The sequence below is a fragment of the Macaca mulatta genome, chromosome 11 (genome assembly GCF_049350105.2).
Source record: "Macaca mulatta isolate MMU2019108-1 chromosome 11, T2T-MMU8v2.0, whole genome shotgun sequence".
NCBI lineage: Eukaryota > Metazoa > Chordata > Mammalia > Primates > Cercopithecidae > Macaca > Macaca mulatta.
Window position 1 is genome coordinate 83,644,386 of NC_133416.1, and position 19,239 is coordinate 83,663,624.

Here is a 19,239-nt window from a genome sequence, read left to right on the forward strand (position 1 = left end):
AAGTTATCCAAAAGATCTAGCTAATATCATTGATGAACATGGCTACACTAAACAACAGGTTTTCAATACAGACGAAATAGCCTTCTATTAGAAGATGCCATTAAGGACTTTCATATCTAGAGAGGAGAAGTCAACGCCAGGCTTCAAAGCTGAAAAGGACAAACTGACTCTCTTGTTAGGGGCTAATGCAGCTGATGACTTGAAGTTGAAGGCAATGCTCATTTACCATTCCAAAAATTCTAGGGTCCTTAAGAATTATGCTATAACTACTCTGCCTGTGCACTATAAATAAAACAACAAAGCCTGGATGATAGCACATCTGTTTACAGTATGGTTTACTAATATTTTAAGCTCACTGTTGAGACTACTGCTTAGAAACAATATTCCTTTCAAAATATTAACACTCACTGACAATGCACTTGGGTCATTCAAAAGTTCTGGTGGAGATGTACAAAAAGATTAATGTTATTTTCATCTCTGCTAACACGACATCTATTCTGCAGCCCATGAATCAAGGAGTAATTTTAACTTTCATGTCTTCTTATTTAAGAAACACATTCAGTAAGGCCATAAGGCTGCCAGAGATAGTGATTCCTCTGATGGATCTGGGCAAAGGTTGAAAACCCTATGGAAAAGATTCACCACTCTAAATGTCACTAAGTACACTTGTGATTCACAGGAGGAGGTCAAAATACCAACATTAGCAGGAATTTGGAAGAAGTTGATTCCAACCCTTATGGATGACTTTGTGGGTTTCAAGACCTCAGTGCAGGAAGTCACTACTAATGTGGTGAAAACAGCAAGAGAACTCAAATTAAAAGTGGAGTCTGAAGATGTAACTGAATGGCTGCAATCTCAAGATAAAACTTGAATGAATGAGGACTTACTTCTTATGGATGAACAAAGAAAGTGGTTTCTGAAGACAGAATCTACTCCTGGTGAAGATGCTGTGAACACTGCTGAAATTGACAGGGACAGGGAACAGAAATTCTAGGCAGAAAAGGGCAGGTCCCTGGCAAAAGCCCCACCCTCAAGCTGAAAAGCGTGAAATGGCAGACCAAAACAAGAACTTATATCCCTGTTTTCCCGTTCGAATGTTGCCTTTTCCTAAACCACCCATGGCCTTGTCCTGCCCCACCCCATCTTATGCCTATAAAGACCCCAGACTCAGCCCTAAGAGAGAAGAAGCTGCTGGACATCGGGGAATATGGCTGGACATTTTCCCATACTGAGAGATGGAGAGATCCCATCTCTCCTGTCTTTTAGTAGAGACAGGGTTTCGCCATGTTGCCCAGGCTGGTCTTGAACTCCTGAGCTCAGGTAATCCACCCGTCTCAAGTCTCCCAAAGTTCTAGGATTACAGCTATCAGCCACCATGCCCAGCCAGCGATCTGTAATTAATATTGAGGGATGAGAGATCCCATATGGAGAGAAGCGGCTTGACTTCAGAGGGACAGCCTGATAGTGTAACTTCAGAGAAGAATCCAGTGGGAGAAGGCTGGGCTTCAGTGAAAGATTACTTACCTGCCCCATCCCCTTTTCAGCTCCCCTTCCGGTTGAGAGCCACCTTCATGACAATAAAATCCCCCACATTTACCATCTTTCAATTTGTTCATGTAGCCTCATTTTTTTCGAGGACACTGGACAAGAGCTTGGGAGCCACAAGTGTGGATACAAAAGGCTGTCACACCGGCCCCTTGCCCTCACTGGCAGAAGGCAGCCATCTCATGTGAAAAGGCAGAGGGCCCACTGATTTGTTATTAACAGTTAAGCCATCCACAGACAGCAGAGCTAAAAAAGCACTGTAATATGCCCTCTGGGGGGGCTTCAGGAGTCACAGGCACCCCGCCTGGACGCTGCCACAGAGCCTCCACGGAGTTCGCTCCTGCCAGTGCCCAAAAAGCACTCGCTCTGGCTCCTGCACCTGCTTACCTGTACACTCCTTCCTGCAAGGGGTGGAACACAGCAGGTCCAAGTGAGTGGAGTTTGATCCTGCTGACACCGAAATGGCAACCCAGTTTCAGTGCTCATGCACTCCAGTTCCCACTTTGTTCACTCACTCACTCACTCTCATGAGGAGTGGGGAGTAGCAGGCTGAGTAAATGAGGCACCCTTGTCATGAGTCCCATGAAGGGGTCAGGGAAATACGCTACTTCAAAAAGAAAAAAAAAAAAAAGATTTAGAATACTACATAAATTTAGTTGATAAAACAGTGGCACGGTTCAAGAGGACTGACTTTTTCATTAACAAAACCTACAACCTGAACTCTCATAGTAACTATAAATACTCAAAGGTCTCTGATAACCTCTCTAACAATTATTCCTTCAAAGAGATAACAAAGCCAAAACCAATCAAATCAGTAGACTTCTAATCATTTTCTTGGAGTTTCAAAAACATTTTCTTATTTCTACGAGTATAAAAGGCCTTACTGAAATATAAAGGCTGGTGAAACATTATTTAATTGGACTTTGTAAGGTTGGCATTTGGTTCCTTTGACATAATCAATAAGAACAGCCCAAGAGACTACTCTGACTTTCAATTTAGAAACATATAAACTTTCCTTGACTACATGTATTACAATATATTGTAATTATTTGTTCCCATGAGCCAATTCTCTTCAAGGACAGAGGCTATTTTACTGATCTGTGTTTCCAGTGCTAGTTCATGGTAGACATTTCATTAACAGTTGTTGCACTTAACTATCAACTCAATTATCTAAGTGAATAAATAAGAATCCAAAACAGCAGATGATACAAAAATTATGTCTATGGGATGTACACTGATATTTGTATTTGAATACTGCATTATTATACTCTAAAAATTTGCAATATTAACAACAAAATAACAAAACATCATAAGCAGCTTTTACTTCAAAAAATATTTTACTAATCTTTTCATCCTATCCATTCAATGTTAGGGATTCATCTATTCCTAGGTATTATACTGACCACTATGAATACATCAATTTGCAAAGTAAACAAACCCTGCCCTCATGGAGCTTATGTTCTAGAAGGGGAAGACAACCAATAAAAATAATAAATAAATAAATTATGTATTAGAAGATAGTAAGTGCTATGGTAAAAAGTAAAACAGGTTAAGACTACCCAGGGATTAAAGGGTTACAATTATAAATAGGATGGTCATAGTAGGTGTCATTGAAAAGGTGACATGTGAGCAATCATTTGAAGTAGGGAGGAAATTAGCTATGCAGATATCTGAGGGAAGAGTCTGAAGGTCAGAAGAAGCTGCCAGTGCCAAGGTCCTAAGGCAGAAGTTTGAGGAATAGGAAGAAAGCAATGTAGCTAGAACACTTGTGAAGGAAGGGAAAAGCAGAAAATGTTTCCCCACAGAGGTAAGGAAACAAAGTATAAGTAGATCATATTTGGTCCTGTGGGCCAGGTGTTCCCAATGCCTGGGCCACAGATTGATATGGGTCTGTGGCCTCTTAGGACCTGGGCCACACAGCAGGAGATGAAAGGTGGGTGAGTGAAGCTTCATCTGTATTTACAGATGGGGGATACAGATGTATATCCCCATCATTTGCATTACCACCTGAGCTCTGCCTCCTGTCAGATGAGTGGCAGCATTAGATTCTCATAGGAGCACGAACCCTATTGTGAACTGTGCACGCAAAGATTCTAGGTTTTCTGCTCCTTATGGGAATCTAATGCCTAGTGGTCTGTAACTGTCTCCCATACCCTCAAGACTGACCATCTAGCTGCAGGAAAACAAGCCCAGGGCTCCCACTGGTTCTACATTATGGTGAGTTGTATAATTATTAAACAGGGTACACAATAAGTGTAAATGAGCTTGAATCATCCTTAAACCATCACTGCCCTCCCGGTCTGTGCAAAACATGTCTGCCACAAAACCAGTCCCTGATGTTATAGAATATATCTCTTTTTTTTTTTCTTTTCTTTTTTTTTTTTTTTTTTTTTTTGCTTTCATTGTGTGTGCATGTACACGTGTACATTTTGGGTCAAAATTTAAAATGCATTTCTTCCTCTAAGTTGCAGTCAAAATAGTTGGAAACCACTGGTGCAGTGCATTTGTAGTAGAATCTCCACTCTGCCACCCTATCATTTTCCACTAGCATGACTGTGAGCAAGTCCATTATCTTCTCTGAATCTTTGTTTTCTCATTTGCAAATAGGGAATATTACGTGCTCTACATATTTCACAGGATTGTTGAGAGGACCCCAATAACATAATGTGTGTATAAGCTTTATACCAAAGCTCTAGACCAATCAAAATTTGCTTCACAGACCAGAAAGAGCTCTAGCAGTATCCTCAATGACAGCATTTTACCAGTGAGTTTTATAATTTATATGTTTTCATGTTACTAATTAGCATCCTTTCACTTCAGTTTGAAGAATTCTCTTTCATTTTTTTGTAAGGCGGGTTTAGTGGTGGTTAACTCCCTCTGCTTTTCTTTTCTGGGAAAGTCTTCATACCTCCTTAATTTCTGAAGAACAGCTTTGTCAGATAAAGTATTCTTGGTTTACAATTTTTTCTTTCAGCACTTTAAATAAATATATTATTTCATTCTCTCTAGACCTGCAAAGTTTCTGCTGAGAAATTCACCAGTAGGCTTAAGGAGTTCCCTTGCATGTGAGGATCCTTTTTATCTTGCTGCTTTTAAAATTCTCTGTGACTTTTGACAATTTGATTAGATATGTCTTCTTTGGGTTGAATCTAGTTGGAGACCTTTGAGATTCCTGTGCCTGGGTGTTTATCTTTTTTCCAAGATTAGAGAAGTTTTCAGACATTAAATCTTTAAATAAGCTTTCTGTCTCTCTCTATTCTCCTTGAATTCTACAAATGTTAGCTCTTTTGATGATGTCCCTAAATCTGTAGGCTTTTCACTCCTTTTCATTCTTTTTCTTTTCTGATCAAATATTTTCAAATATCCACTGTTTGAGTTTATCAGTTCTTTCTTATGCTTGATCAGTTCTGCTGTTAACAGTCTCTATTGCGCTGTTCTTTTTAATTATTCCAACCTCTCTGTTAAACTTCTAGTTTTGTTTGTATTGCTTTTCTTATTTCATTGAGTTGTCTGTGTTCTCCTGTAGTTCACTGAGCTTCCTTAAAATAATTATTCTGATTTTTCTTTGACAGGCAATTCATAGATCTCCATTTGGGGAGGGTTGATTATTGGAAAATTATTGCATTCCTTTGGTGGTGTTATGTTTCCTTGTTTTTTTAATGTTTCTTATTGCATTGTGTTAAGGTTTGTTCACTATATGGAGTAATCATCTCTTTCAGACTTTATAGTGGTTTTGGTAGGAAAAGGCCCTACCCTATGGCTACATTCTAGGCACTGGCTGGGTGGTAGGATATGACATATGTTAGCCTTTTACTCTAAGTGATATGAGAACCCACTGGAGGGTTCTGAGCAAGGAATAACATGATCTGAGATTTTTAGTTTCTCTGTATTGACAATCATAGTGGGAGAAGGGTAGAAACTGGGAATTCAGTTAAAAGGTTACTGCATTAATCTAGAAGAGAGAATATGATGCAAGAATGAAGATGAGAGCCATAAAGATACTGAGAAGAAGAAGAATTCTACATGAATTCTAAAGGTAGAAGAGGATTTCCTGAAAAATTGACTATGGAGTGGGAATGAGAAAAGATACAAGATGACCTAGATTTTTGGCTCAAATGACTGAAGGATGTTGATCATTAAATGACATGGGAAAGACAGCAGGAGCAGTAAGGTTATCTTCTTTGGGAGAGCAGGCCAGAGGATAACCAAAAATCAGAAGTTTAGTTTTAGGAATATTAAGTTTGATATGTCTATTCCATATTCGTGTGGACCTGTTAAGCAGGCAGTTGGATTTAAGAGTTTGCGGCTCAAAAAAGAGATCTGAGCTGGAGATAAAATTTGGGGAGTTAACATATTGATGGCATTTAAAGCTATGAGACTGAATCAGACCACCAGGGAGCAGATATCAAAGGATGGATTTCAGAACTTCTTAGGCTTATGAGTCTACTTCTTAAGCTTAGGGTCCACTAATTACATTAAAAATAAAAAGGTCATTACCAGTGTTACCTGCCTCAACAGAGCTGCCTTCTCTCTATTCCAACTTGTTGGCTGAAAGGGTATCTGCAGAGCAGATAACAAGAACATATTTCATTTCATTTTGGGTCAACTAATTAAATTAAAAATAAAAGGGTCATTACTAGTATTACCTGCCTCAATATTCTAGCTATTTCCTTGAGTTTTCTATAAACTAGTTATCTTCCAGTTCCTGTAAGCAGTATGTTATATGCAGAAGACATTAACAAAATATACAAATTCAGCAACATTAGGAAGAACATGGTCAGTAAACAATATAATAGTCCAGCATTATCTGACACATTTTTACTAAATGCCTCCCAAAGGAATTCAGTCCAATAAAAGAGGTCTAGCAAATAAATTACTGTACAAGTGCTATATAACACATTTGGGCAAAGTACTGTGGTAGTTTAGATTAGTCCAAAGTGTTTGGGGGAAACTGCATAGTACTGAAGTCTGCTGCTGCCAAATGACTGGCATTTTAAAATACAAAACTATAATCAAACAAGAATAACAAAATATTATGCAAGTCTGATACTATGTCTCTATTCTCCGGACCTTGGAAAAATCATTCATAACAGGAAAAGGACAATGACACCTACCCTACACAGTTAAACAAGAAGAAAAACCACTGAATGATTTACTTATTACTCTTCCATCACCATTAAACTGTCCAAGAATTTAGTTATGACATCACACAAGGATCTGTCTAGGCAAGGTTCATCTTGATTAATTCTGTTGGCTCTAAAAGAATTCTTTTTGGTAGAAGACCTATCTTTCTCCAGTTCAGGGAAGTTTCTTCTGCTTTTTTTGTTAACTCTTTCTTCCTTTCTAGTCTCTGTTCTTTCTTGCTAAAATTTGTATTAGAAAAATGTTGGACCTCCATCTTTCTTGATTTCAATGTGATATTTAACATTCCATTTATTTTTGGGTACTTCCTGAAGTATCTTATCAACTTTATTTCCCAGATCACTAACTTACAAATTCTACCAATTTACCATCTTTGGACCATTTTATTCCTTAGCCCATCCAATGACTTTTAACTTTCGTCTTATTCCCCAATTACACATTAGTCTGTTATTGTTTCATGACTGCAGTATTTTTTTGAATCTTTCTAACTACACAGGAATTTAACTGCTCTGCTGTTTGGTGCTCTTCTGTCCAGAGAATCCTCTCTGTTTCCTCTGAAGTTATTTGTTACTTCTTCTTGATGCTTCCCCTTCTGTGCTGTTGGTTTTCCTCAAGTATCTGGTGATCCTAAGTTGTCTAATATATTGATGAGTAAATGCTGTGTAATTTTTTTTTTTTGAGACAGTGTCTTCATTATGCTGTTGCCCAGGCTGGAGTGCAGTGGCACAATCACAGCTCACTACAACCTCAACCACCTGCGTGCAAGCAATCTTCTCACCCCAGCCTCCTGAATAGCTGAGACCACAGCAGACATGCACCACCAGACCTGGCTAATGTATTTTTTTTTTTTTTTTTTTTTTTTGAGACAGAGTTTCACTCTTATTGCCCAGGCTGGAGTGCAATGGCATGATTTCAGCTCACTGCAACCTCCGCTTTCCAGGTTCAAGTGATTCTCCTGCCTCAGCCTCCCGAGTAGCTGGGATTACAGGAACCTGCCACCACGCCCAGCTAATATTTTGTATTTTTAGTAGAGATGGGGTTTCACCACGCTGGCCAGGCTGGTCTCGAACTCCTGACCTCAGGTGATCCAGCCACCTCAACCTCCCAAAGTGTTGGGATTACAGGCGCGAGCCACCGTGCGCGGCCCTGGCTAATATTTTTAAATTGTGTAGAGATGGGGTGTCACTTTGTTGCTCAGGCTGGTCTTGAACTCCTGGCCTCAGTCCTCTCACTTCAGCCTCTCAAAGTGCTGGGATTACAGATACGAGCCACCACGCCTGGCCCCATCCTTCATTTTTAATAGACAGCATGAATATTGAGGTTTTAATATCCTTAAGTGTTTGTATCTGATAAAAGAGACTCAGTTATGTACATTTCAGTGATATGTTCCCATATTCCACTATACATGAACTAAGGAAATACTTTTATCAATTTAACTAGAGGGTGACAGATGTTGCAGTATATCTGTATAGCTTAGGGATCACCAAACTTTTTTTTTTTTTTTTGTAAAGGGCCACACAGCAAACAGATTTTACTTTTGACTTTGCAGATGATAGGATTTCTGGTGTAACTACTTCACTCTGATGTTGTAGCATGAAAGCAATCATAGAAAATGAATAAACAAAATGAGCCTGATAAACTGTATTTACAAAAATAGGAGTAGGGCATAGTTTGGTAATTCCTGGTGTAGTGTTTCAGGTTAATACCACATGTGTAAATAGCACATCTGGTAAGCATAATAAAGCAATCTTTCCTAGTGACCCCAAAACTTGCCCTCACAGTTTTTCTCCTTTGTTTAGCTCCACTTAGACCTACACCTAAACCCTAAAAGTAGCTTCTTTGCTCAGCATGTGTCTCACTACTAACTTTATCACTTTCTGAAGCAGTATGTTCCCTGTATGTTTTAATATTAGCTTCTTCTGAATTCTTCTCTATGTGGTTGTTTTTATCCTTCTTCTGTCCAAACAACTTTTTCTGACTTTTGGTGCCCTTAAAGCCTAGGCAGCCTGTGTAAGGGCTTAAGTGGGTAAGGTCCTTTTTTACTGTACCTTTGTAACTCGAGGCAAAAGAAGTATAGCTAAGACAGGAGTTTCTTTTGATTCTCCAATAACAGAAAAGACTCTTATGTAACACTTCTCTCCATAACTTGTACAAGCAGTAGTGTGTTAGGATTGGGCATTTATATATCAAAAATATTAACTAAGGAGCACACGAATTTACATAGTTTTTGTTGAACACCTTCAACAAAAAACACTTTTCAACACAAAACAAGTATTTTTGTGTGAACACTTTCCTTATCATTCAATTTTAAGGATATGGATGCATTTTCAGTGGCTGGCATGTGATAAATGCCCAATAAATGTTTGTTAGCCAATGAATGGCATATAGATATTCTCAGGCAAATGATTTTTTAAAAATCAGTATTTGGGCTAGACACGGTGGTTCACACCTGTAACCCTGGCACTTTGGGAGGCCCAGGCGGGCGGATCACCTGAGGTCATAAGTTCGAGACCAACCTGGCCAATATGGGGAAACCCTGTCAATGTATATAAAGAGGAGGTCACACAATGTCAGGAAACCGGCTCTGATTCCTGATTCTGGTCCTTTTTACAACCAATATTTTAAAAAATCAAAAACTGTACATAACAGTATAAATTTAGGGTTTGCCTTGAAACTATGGATGCAACACCTAAGCAATGACTGATTAGAGCTGAGCAGCAGCCATCCACTTCACAAGGTGCAAGCACTCACCTTTTACACCATGTTTGCATCTGTACTTTCACTGTTTCACTCATTTTTGCTACCTGTCCTGGTTGTGTAAGTATTTGAGTCCTGACAACTGATTTAAAGTATCTATATAAGAATCCTTTCTAAAACAAAGAAACGTACAAATGCTTTGAACAAAGAAATTTTAAAAGCTCTCATTTGAATTTCTTCTCTATCAGCTACCATCCTTTCTGTAACTAAGTTTTCTACCTATGCTTTTGAGCTAATCCCTCTGGCACTTAATGGTAATAAAAGCCTTCCCACTTTTTTTTTTTTTTTGGAGACAGGGTCACCCAGAATAGAGTGCAGTGGTGCCATCACAGCTCACTGCAGCCTTGATTTCCCAGGCTCAGGTGATCATCTCACCTCAACCTCCAGATTGGCTGGGACTACAGGCACACACCACCATGCCCAACTAGGTTTATTGCTTTTGGTCTTTTATAGAGATGAAGTTTTGCCGTTGTGATGATTAACACTGAGTGTTAACTTGATTGGATTGAGGGATGCGAAGTACTTATCTTGGGTGTTTCTGTGAGGGTGTTGCCAAAGGAGATTAACATTTCAGTCAGTGGGCTAGGAAAGGCCTTAATCTGGTGGGCACAATTGAATCAGCTGCCATTGAAGGCAGGCAGGCAGGCAGAAAAACGTGAAAGGGGAGACTGGCCTAGCCTCCCAGCCTACATCTTTCTCCAGTGCTGGATGCTTCCTGCCCTCAAACATTGGACTCCAAGTTCTTCAGATCTGAGACTCGGGCTGGGCTCTCCATGCTCCTCAGCCTGCAGACAGCCTATTGTGGGACCTTGTGATCACGTAAGTTAATACTTAATAAACTCATATATATCTGTATATCTATCTATCTATGTATCTATATCCTATTAGTTCTCTCCCTCTAGAGAACCTGTATTAGGATGCCATGTATTAAGCCATGTTGCCCAGGCTGGTCTCGAATCCCTAGGCTCAAGCGATCCTTCCACCTCGACCTCCCAAAGAGCTGGGATTACAGGCATGAACCAAAGTGCCCAGCCCAGTAAAAGCCTTTACTCCAATATCAATAATTTGTCAGCCAGGTGCAGCGGCACATGCCTGTAATCCTAGCACTTTGGGAGGCTGAGGTGGGTAGATCACCTGAGGTCAGGAGTTTGAGACCAGCCTGGCCAAAATGTTGAAACCCCGTCTCCACTAAAAATACAAACATTAGCCAGGCATGATGGCCAATCCCTGCTATAATCCCAGCTACTCGGGAGGCTGAAGTAGGAGAATCACTTGGACCCAGGAGCGGAGGTTGCAGCAGGCAGAAATCACGCCAGTGCACTCCAGCCTGGGTGGCAAAGCGAGACTCCATCTCAAAAAAAAAGAATTTGTCTTGTTAGCTCTTCCATTGGCCATAATGCTCAAGTTTCCCTTACTCTCAATAAGGCCCTTTTCTGTCCTAGTTGCCTTAAAGCTACCCTCCGATGATCCTTTACCTGCTCTGGAAGATTTCTTAAGAATGTTCAAGCATTCATTTCCTCTATCTTTGCCCCTGCCTTCATGCCTACATATTATATTGGTTCTATACATATAGAACCAATTGGTTCTATATAACATATTATATTGGTTCTATACCTAGGTTAATCTAACGCACAGAAGAGATCATGTCAACTTAATACCAAAAACTTCAGCTATTCTTATTAAAGATTTAAGTCCAAATCTTGCCTTGGCATTGGAGGGTAACAATCATTTTGCTTATACTTGCCTTTCTCAGTTATTATTTGCTTTCTCTGACCCTTTGTGTCAGCCAAATTATTTGCTATTCCGCATATATACCAGTGCCTTCATAGATCCTATTCTTATGCCTTCATATTTCCCTGCCTTTGCCTGCATTCTCCCTTCTAGAGAATATTTCTTTTGCAAAACCAAACCCAACCCACCCAATGAAGTCCAAGTCATATATTACCTTCTTCATGAAGCCTTCCTTGATTTCCCCTAACTGGAAGTATTCTCTTGATTCGTTAACTTCCAAAGTTCATATATCACTTAATACTATTTAAAGTTTTTAAAATTTGTTTATATAAATCTGTTAAAATTGCATATGTTCCTATCTTCCTTATAAGATTATATTTTTTTAAATCATGGATTATAACATATTCATTTGATACTTTCCCCAATAATTTTATAGTTTATTGCCCTGAATGAGTAGAGCCCATCAATTTTAAAGTACAAATCTTCCTTCAAGGACTACATGCTGAAAGATTTAAAGAATTTCCTTCTTTTTTCTTTTTTTCTTTTTTCTTACGACCAGGGTAAGAGAAAAAAAGAATTTCTTAGAAGTATAGATGGTAGAAACAAGCCTCTGCTTTTACAGGTGATCATAAAAACTGATTACCCAGGGACCATATATATGTTTGGAACCATGTTTCATTCAGTCCTCACAACGTTTGGCAAAGTCATTCTGTTAATGTTTGAATTTACTGACGTATAAGCAATTCAGTTACTACTGTGTACTTAGCCACTCCAAAAATGCCCCTTTATCTGCCAGGCCCTTGTAGGCATTTGAGTTTGTGACAGCAACTTTGGTTAATAAACTTATAAAATGTTACGTGATTTGTAATTATTTATTGAGTAACTATATGTGGGTGTATTTTTACACACACACACACACACAGATACATATACATAAGCGTGTGTGTTTATAATACCTTTGGGTGCTTTATTAATGTTTTCTTAGATTTAAATCCCAATTTATAATTAAAATAAATGTAGTGCCTTCCTTAACCTTCATTATCTGGAAATATGGATTCCTTCCTAATACAATTTTCACATAAATGAATCTGGCATTTTTTAACAGATAAGCTGAGGGTCAGCAAACTATAGCACACAATCTAAGAATGGTTTTTACGTTTTTAAAGGGCTATAAAGAAGGAAAATAGAAACGAGAGGGGAGAGAAGAAAAGGAGAATGCGTGACAGAGACAATATGTAGTCCACAAAGTCTGAAATATTTACTACCTGGGCCTTTACAGTGAAGATATTTGTGTCCCATGTGAATACTCACCAACAGGTGATCTTAGCAGAGAGGTATTTTAATGATCAAGTAAATAGGAGAGCCCATTCTGTGATACTAGTAGGCCTCTTTCTCCAGTCACTTCTGTCATTCCACAATGGGCTCATGAACAAAGTAGCCATGGTGACAGGGATGGAGGTTATGCATGGCTCAGCAACATGGACTTCCACTCACCAAAGTTGACCTTGCTAGAGCCACTGCTGAGTGCCCAACTGACCAGCGGTAGAGATCAACACCAAGTCCCAAATACAGCACCACTGTGCAGGGTCATTAGCTAGTTGCCCAGTGGCAGGTAGATTATCCTGAGCTGCTTCCATCGTGGAAGGGGCAGCATTTTGTTCCTACCTGAATAAATTTCTCTTCCCTGCATGCAATGCTTCTGCCTGAACTAACATCCATAGACTTAGAGTGCCTTATCTACCATCAGAGTAACACATATAGCATTGCTTTGGAAGAAGAAACTCATTTCACAGCAACTGTAGTACAGCAATGAATCCACCACGCTCAGGGAATCCACTGGCCTTACCATGTTCCCCAACATCATGAAGTAACTGGTTTGACAGAATAGCAGGGTGGCATTTTGAAAACTCAATTACAGCATCAGTGAGGGAGCAATTCATACAGGCTGCAGCATGGATCGCCAGAAGGTTGTATATGCTCTGGGTCAACATGCAACATATAGTGCATTTTCTCCTATAGTCAAGGTTCATGGCTCTGAGAATGAGAGGGAGAAATGGAAGTGACATCATCCACTATTACTGCTATTGATCCACTAATAAAATTTTTGCATCCTGTCCCCATAACCTTGTGCTTTGCCAGTCTGGAAGTCTTACTCCAAAGAGAGGAATGCCTCCACTAGGAGACACAGCAATGATTCCACTGAACTCGAAGTTAAGACTGCCATCTGGCCACTTTAAGGTCCTCATGCCTCTGAATCAGCAGGCAAAGACAGGGGGTTACTAGACTGGGTGAGGTGAGTGATCCTAATTACCATGGAGAAATTAGATTGCTATTCTACAACAGAGGTATGGGAAAGTATGTCTGAAATACAGGAGCTATGATGGGATATCTCTTAGTACTGCATGTTCGGTGATTAAAGTCAATAGAAAATCACAACAATCCAATCTAGACAGGACTAGTAATTGCCTAGACTCTTCAGGAATGAAACCTTGGATCATCCTACCAGGTCAAAAGTCATGACCAGTTGAGGTACTTGCTGAAGGGAAATGAATACAGAAGGGATAGTGGAAGAAGGTAGTTACAAATACCTGCCACAATTACGTAATCAGTTACAGACACAAAAATTGTAATTTTGGGGATTATTACTTCCTTATTCTTTTATGAATATGTTTGTGTATCAAATCTTTGTTTTCTTTCCTCTCTTACTGCTTTATAAGATATACTGACTTTATTTCATAGCATTTAAGTATTGTTAACTCTACGTTATAGTATTTAAGTTACAGAATAACAAGAAAAATGAACATCACCCAAGGACTTTACATTCTCTTCGGGGAAAAAGTTAGTACATTTTACGAAAAACAGTTGTACCACTGGGTGGAAGCATGACCTTGTTATTGTCTTTGTTTGGAGATAAACTATTGTATTAATTTTCTATGGTTGCCATAATAAAATACGACAAACTGGATGGCTTAAACAACAACATTATTTCCTCATAGGTCTAGAGGCTAGAGGTCCAAGATCAAGGTCTCAGCACGTTTAGTTTCTTCAGAGGCCTTTCTCCTTAGCTTGTAGATGGCCATTTTCTCCCAGAGATTTCACATGGTCTTCCTTCTGTACATGTCTGTATCCAAATTTCCTATTCTTACAAGGACACCTGTCATACTGAACTAGGGCCCACCCTAGTGCCCTCATTTTAACTTAACTATCTCATTAAAGACTCTGTCTCCAAATACTGTCACATTCTGAAGTGCTGGAAGGTCAAACTTCAATATGAATTTTAAGGGGATACAATTCAGCTTATAACAAGTATGTTTTTAAAGAGATATGGTGGGTGCCAATGTAACAAGGGGTAGACTATAATGGTTCATTTTATGTGTAAATTTGGCTAAGCCATGAGACTCAGTTGTTTGGTTAATGACCAGTATAGATGTTGCTCTGAAGACTTTTTTTTTAAATATGTGTTTAACATTTAGATCAGTAGACTTTGAGTAAAGCAGGTTACCCTCAATATGTGGGTGGATCTCATTCAACCACTTAAAGGCAAAAAAAGAAAAAAGAAAAAAACCTGAGGTCCTCAAAAGAAAAAGAAATTCTGCTTCCAGACTGCCTTCAGAGTCAAGACTGCAACATTAGCAATGTGGTAGTTTTCCAGCCTGTTGACCTACCCTGCAAATGTCATACTTGCTAGTCCCCATTTTATGTGCATGTCTGTATGTCTCCACATACTGTGGGTACTGTTTTTCTAGAGAACCCTGACTAATCCAATATATACATATATATCCATATCTTATCAATATAGGTATAAATAAATTTATTTTATCATTCATTCTGTGTTCTCCTCTGTATCATAGAAGCTAAAAGCATGGAAATTACATTTTGCAAATGTCTTTGCCTTGGGGATTGGAGATGTGACTGACATTCAGCCAATGCAATGCATTTTCACAGTATTTGGAAGGTGGAAGAGAGATATAAACCAGACCATTCTTCTTCTCCCGGTGAAACTGCCTTTGCAAAAATTTTAACAGTGAGAAAATTATGACAGTGAAAGAGATCTGACCTAACCAACTCCATCTTGCCTTTAGCCTCCAAACTGCCTTTGGTCATTCCTGGGCATGGGCCAAGCTAACTTTGGGAGAAATTTAGTTTATAAATTATGATAGCCCTTTCCAAAAGTAAACTGCCTTTGTAAAACTAATGAAAGGTCACAAGGTTAGGAGTATGAGTGGCCTGAATAAGATGCCAGCCACTGTTCCAGAGATCACAAAATTTGCAACTTCCTCAACTACTCCTGTAATAACATTATTATAGAACCTAAGATTGGCTTTTTGAGATGTCTTTTCAGGCTTTTGCATTTCTGGTGACTGGGTGGCCTCACCTGGATCTTCTTTCGTGGCTCTCACCCAGGCTTGGACTGAGCACATGAGGACTATTTTTCCATACCGCGTGACTGCACTCCCCGACCAATTACAGCATTCCCCATTCCCTAGCGTCCTGCCCACCAAATTATTCTTGAAAAACCCTAGCCTCCAATAAAGGAGGCTGATCTGAGTAATAATAAAACTCCAGTCTCTCATTTAACCAGCTCTATGTATATTAAATATTTTCTCTTTTGCAATTTCCCTGTGTTGATAAATTGGGTTCATCTGGGCAGCTGGCAAGAAGAACCCATTGGGCAATTACAATGGCAGTAAGCTTTGACAGACATGAGGCTTTACAGTGATCACCAAGTACTCCGCTGCCAGCTACCCATGTTAGTACCAACAGGCAGGTACAATGATCAGCAGCAATGACTAACCTGAAAGCTAGGGATAGCCATCCATATCCATGCCTCCAGCTTTTCCAATAAATTTATCACCATCTAATTCCCCTTATTAATTTTCTTTTTGCTTGAAGTACCAGTAGTAATTTATTTTCCTCGATGAACCTGACCTGATAATTTTTTAAAATTAATTAAAATATATTGTGTATTATAATAGATACTAGAATAAAAAATAGGAAGGGAGGAGTTGTCTGACATATCACAAAAACAAGGTAAAATTTTAGATTGGATTGCCTAGAAAGGACTTTAGGCTTCACCGAAATGACTCTGAGTCAAGATCTCAGTAACATCAGGGGGTGAGCAATCCAAATGACTAGAAGACCCTTCCAAGCAGAAAAAGAATCAGCAAGCACAAGACTCTGAAGCAGGACCAAGTGGTGTATCTAAAGAATAGCAAAGAGACTACTGTGGCAAGTGGAATAGGGAACAAAGTGAGCAAAGAGAACAGAAAGGTAACTAAGCTACAAATCACAGAGAGCCTCAAAGAACAGAAGGACTTTAATTTTTTACTCTGAATGAGATGGGAAGCTACTACTGAAAGGAAAGCTGAGAAATGATAGGATTTTACTTAAGTAGGATCATTTGGGCTGCTAATTGAGAAGAGATTACAAAGTAGAACACTATCACTATAATGCAGGCAACAGACAATGATGGCGTGCACCAGAAGAGCAGTAGGAGATGTGATGAATAATGCCAAATTCTTTCTATACTTTGAATATGAAGCCAAAAGATTTTATTGATGAATCAGATATAAGGTATACATTTTTAAAAAAAGAGAGGCAGGAACTTAAGCAGGGTTTGTGCCCAAAGCAACTGAGAAAATGAAGAGGTCATTTAGCAGGAATGCAATATATTGTGGGAAGACTTGGAGAAGAAAGGGATGGATATCAGGAGCTCCTTTTGGACTTGCTCACTTTGGGATGCCAGTAGACATGTGAATACAGATATCAAGGAAGCAGCTGAACATGCAGATGTGAGGCTGAGGGGGAGAGGTCAGGCCAAAAATTGTAAACTAGGAGTTAGCATACGGATGGAATTTAAAACCATAACATTGAATGAGATAATTTTGGAAATCTTTGTAGACAGAAAAGAACCCAAGATCAGAGCCCTGAGGTGCCCAAATATTAAATGATCAATATTCATAAAATGAATGAATTAATAAATCCTTATTTTTTGTTTTCAACTTTCTGAATTACTCTATCTATGTACAAAGAGAATTACTCTATATGAAAAACAAAGAAGACACACACAAAATAAAAATTATAAAATCACTAAGTAAAAAAGGAAGCAAGATGATAAAAGGTAAAATTAATGATAAATGCCCTAAATTCCTCACCTTTGATAACAGTTAAGAAACACTGTTAATAACAAAAAATCCTGGAAGGGGAAGGTGGTTGGGGGCTTAAAGTATAAGCACACCAATCTCTTCATCCTTTAGAGGGCAAAGTCAAAAACATTTAAATGATAATAAATCTGAGAATAGGGAAGCATTTTTAAAAAGCTAAAACAGTAATTAAAGGCAAACTTAATGGCAGTAGGCTCTAAGGAATAGGCTTTGAGACAAGAAAGGTAGTCTTCTCTGCTGTTTTAAGCATTTTAAACAGTGTATATTGCTTCTGTATATTTTTTAAAAGTTGAATAACTTTTTCATAAAAGAATATGGCGTTTGACAACCATATCGACTCATTTCTCAAAATTGCTAAGCTAAAGCCAGGCCTGCATCCTAATTTAAATATAATTACTAGTTGAATTCAAAGTATAAAGAAGACAATGTTCTCTCTATTGTTCCTTTTGTTATCAGTACTCTAGAAGCTGGGGAACTGGTAGCTCACTGTCTATACTTCCCTAACAAAGTTCCTAGAGAAAGTAATTTTTATGAAAATTATTCTCTATTTGGGATTTACAAATAGTTATTTCAGTCACAGGGAAAAGGAAGGAGCACCTACTAGGCAAGGCTAATGGCTTTAATACATGTCTAATCATAACAATCTTATAATAATGATTGAATATTGAATATTCAATTATTCAGTAATGAATAATGGCTTTCTCTTATGGCAACAAGTGACTTCCTATTTGTGACTTCCTATCTCCCAGGATGTCCCAGGAGTTTCTCTGTTTTATTATACTCATACGTAACAAAAAAAGGATTCTCAAAGGCAAAAATGTGCCAGGTGTGATGGCTCACACCTGTTATCCCAGCAGTTTGGGAGCCCTAGGCAGGTGAATCACCTGAGGTCAAGAGTTTGAGACCAGCCTGGCCAACATGGTGAAACCCCGCCTCTAGCAAAAATACAAAAAAACTTAGCTGGGGGTGGTGGTGCATGCCTATAATCCCAGCTACTCAGGCAGCTGAGGCAGGAGAAATCACTTGAACCCAGGAGGCAGAGGTTGCAGTAAGCCAAGATCATGCCATTGCTCTCCAGCCTGGGCAACAGAGCAAGACTCCATCTCAAAAAAAAGGCAAAAATGCAGAGCCATGAATACACTACACTTTTAAAGCAGAGTATTACTGGAAGATGGCTGGGCGCAGTGGCTCATGCCTGTAATCCCAGCACTTTGGGAGGCTGAGGCAGGCAGATCACCTGAGATCAGGAGTTTGAGACCAGCCTGACCAACATGGTGAAACCTCGTCTCTATTAAAAATACAAAAATTAGCTGGGCATGGTGGCGGGTGCCTGTAATCCCAGTTACTCGCGAGGCTGAGGCAGGAGAATTACTTGAACCCGGGAGGTGGAGGCTGCAGTGAGCTGAGACCACGCCGCTGCAGTCCAGCCTGGGCAACAGAGCAAGACCCCATCTCAAAAAAAAGATTACTGGAAGATAACACTATATTCACATCACTTACCTTAATTTCACTCTGCAATTTTGACTAAAAAAAGAAGTCAGATTGTAAATAAGAACAAACTGGTTTAGCTAGATGAACTAATCTACACTACAGTAGTCATCAGCCATACCACATAAGGATGTTACAGACAAGGACAGACTGCATGTTATGACAGTGGTTCCATTAAGATTTACTATGAAGCTGAAAATTTCCCATTGCCTAGTGACATCATAGCCATGGTAAATGTCAGTGGCGTTTGAACCAGAGCGACTCCATCTTGAATAGGGACTGGGTAAAATAAGGCTGAGACCTACTGGGCTGCATTCCCAGGAGGTGAGGCATTCTAAGTCACAGAATGAGATAGGAGGTCTGCACAAGATATAGGTGATAAAGACCTTGCAGATAAAACAGGTTGTGATAA

General features: G+C 39.2%; 1 protein-coding gene across 21 annotated transcripts in view; it reads right to left on the bottom strand.

Annotated features, from left to right (window-relative positions):
* OSBPL8 (oxysterol binding protein like 8) overlaps positions 1 to 19,239 on the bottom strand; it is a 220,619-nt gene that overhangs the window by 144,220 nt on the left and 57,160 nt on the right. The window contains exon 1 of one of the 21 annotated variants that reach the window (XM_077952329.1): positions 1,933 to 2,149. The gene's annotated coding sequence lies outside the window, so the exon portion shown is untranslated. 21 annotated transcript variants of the gene reach the window in all.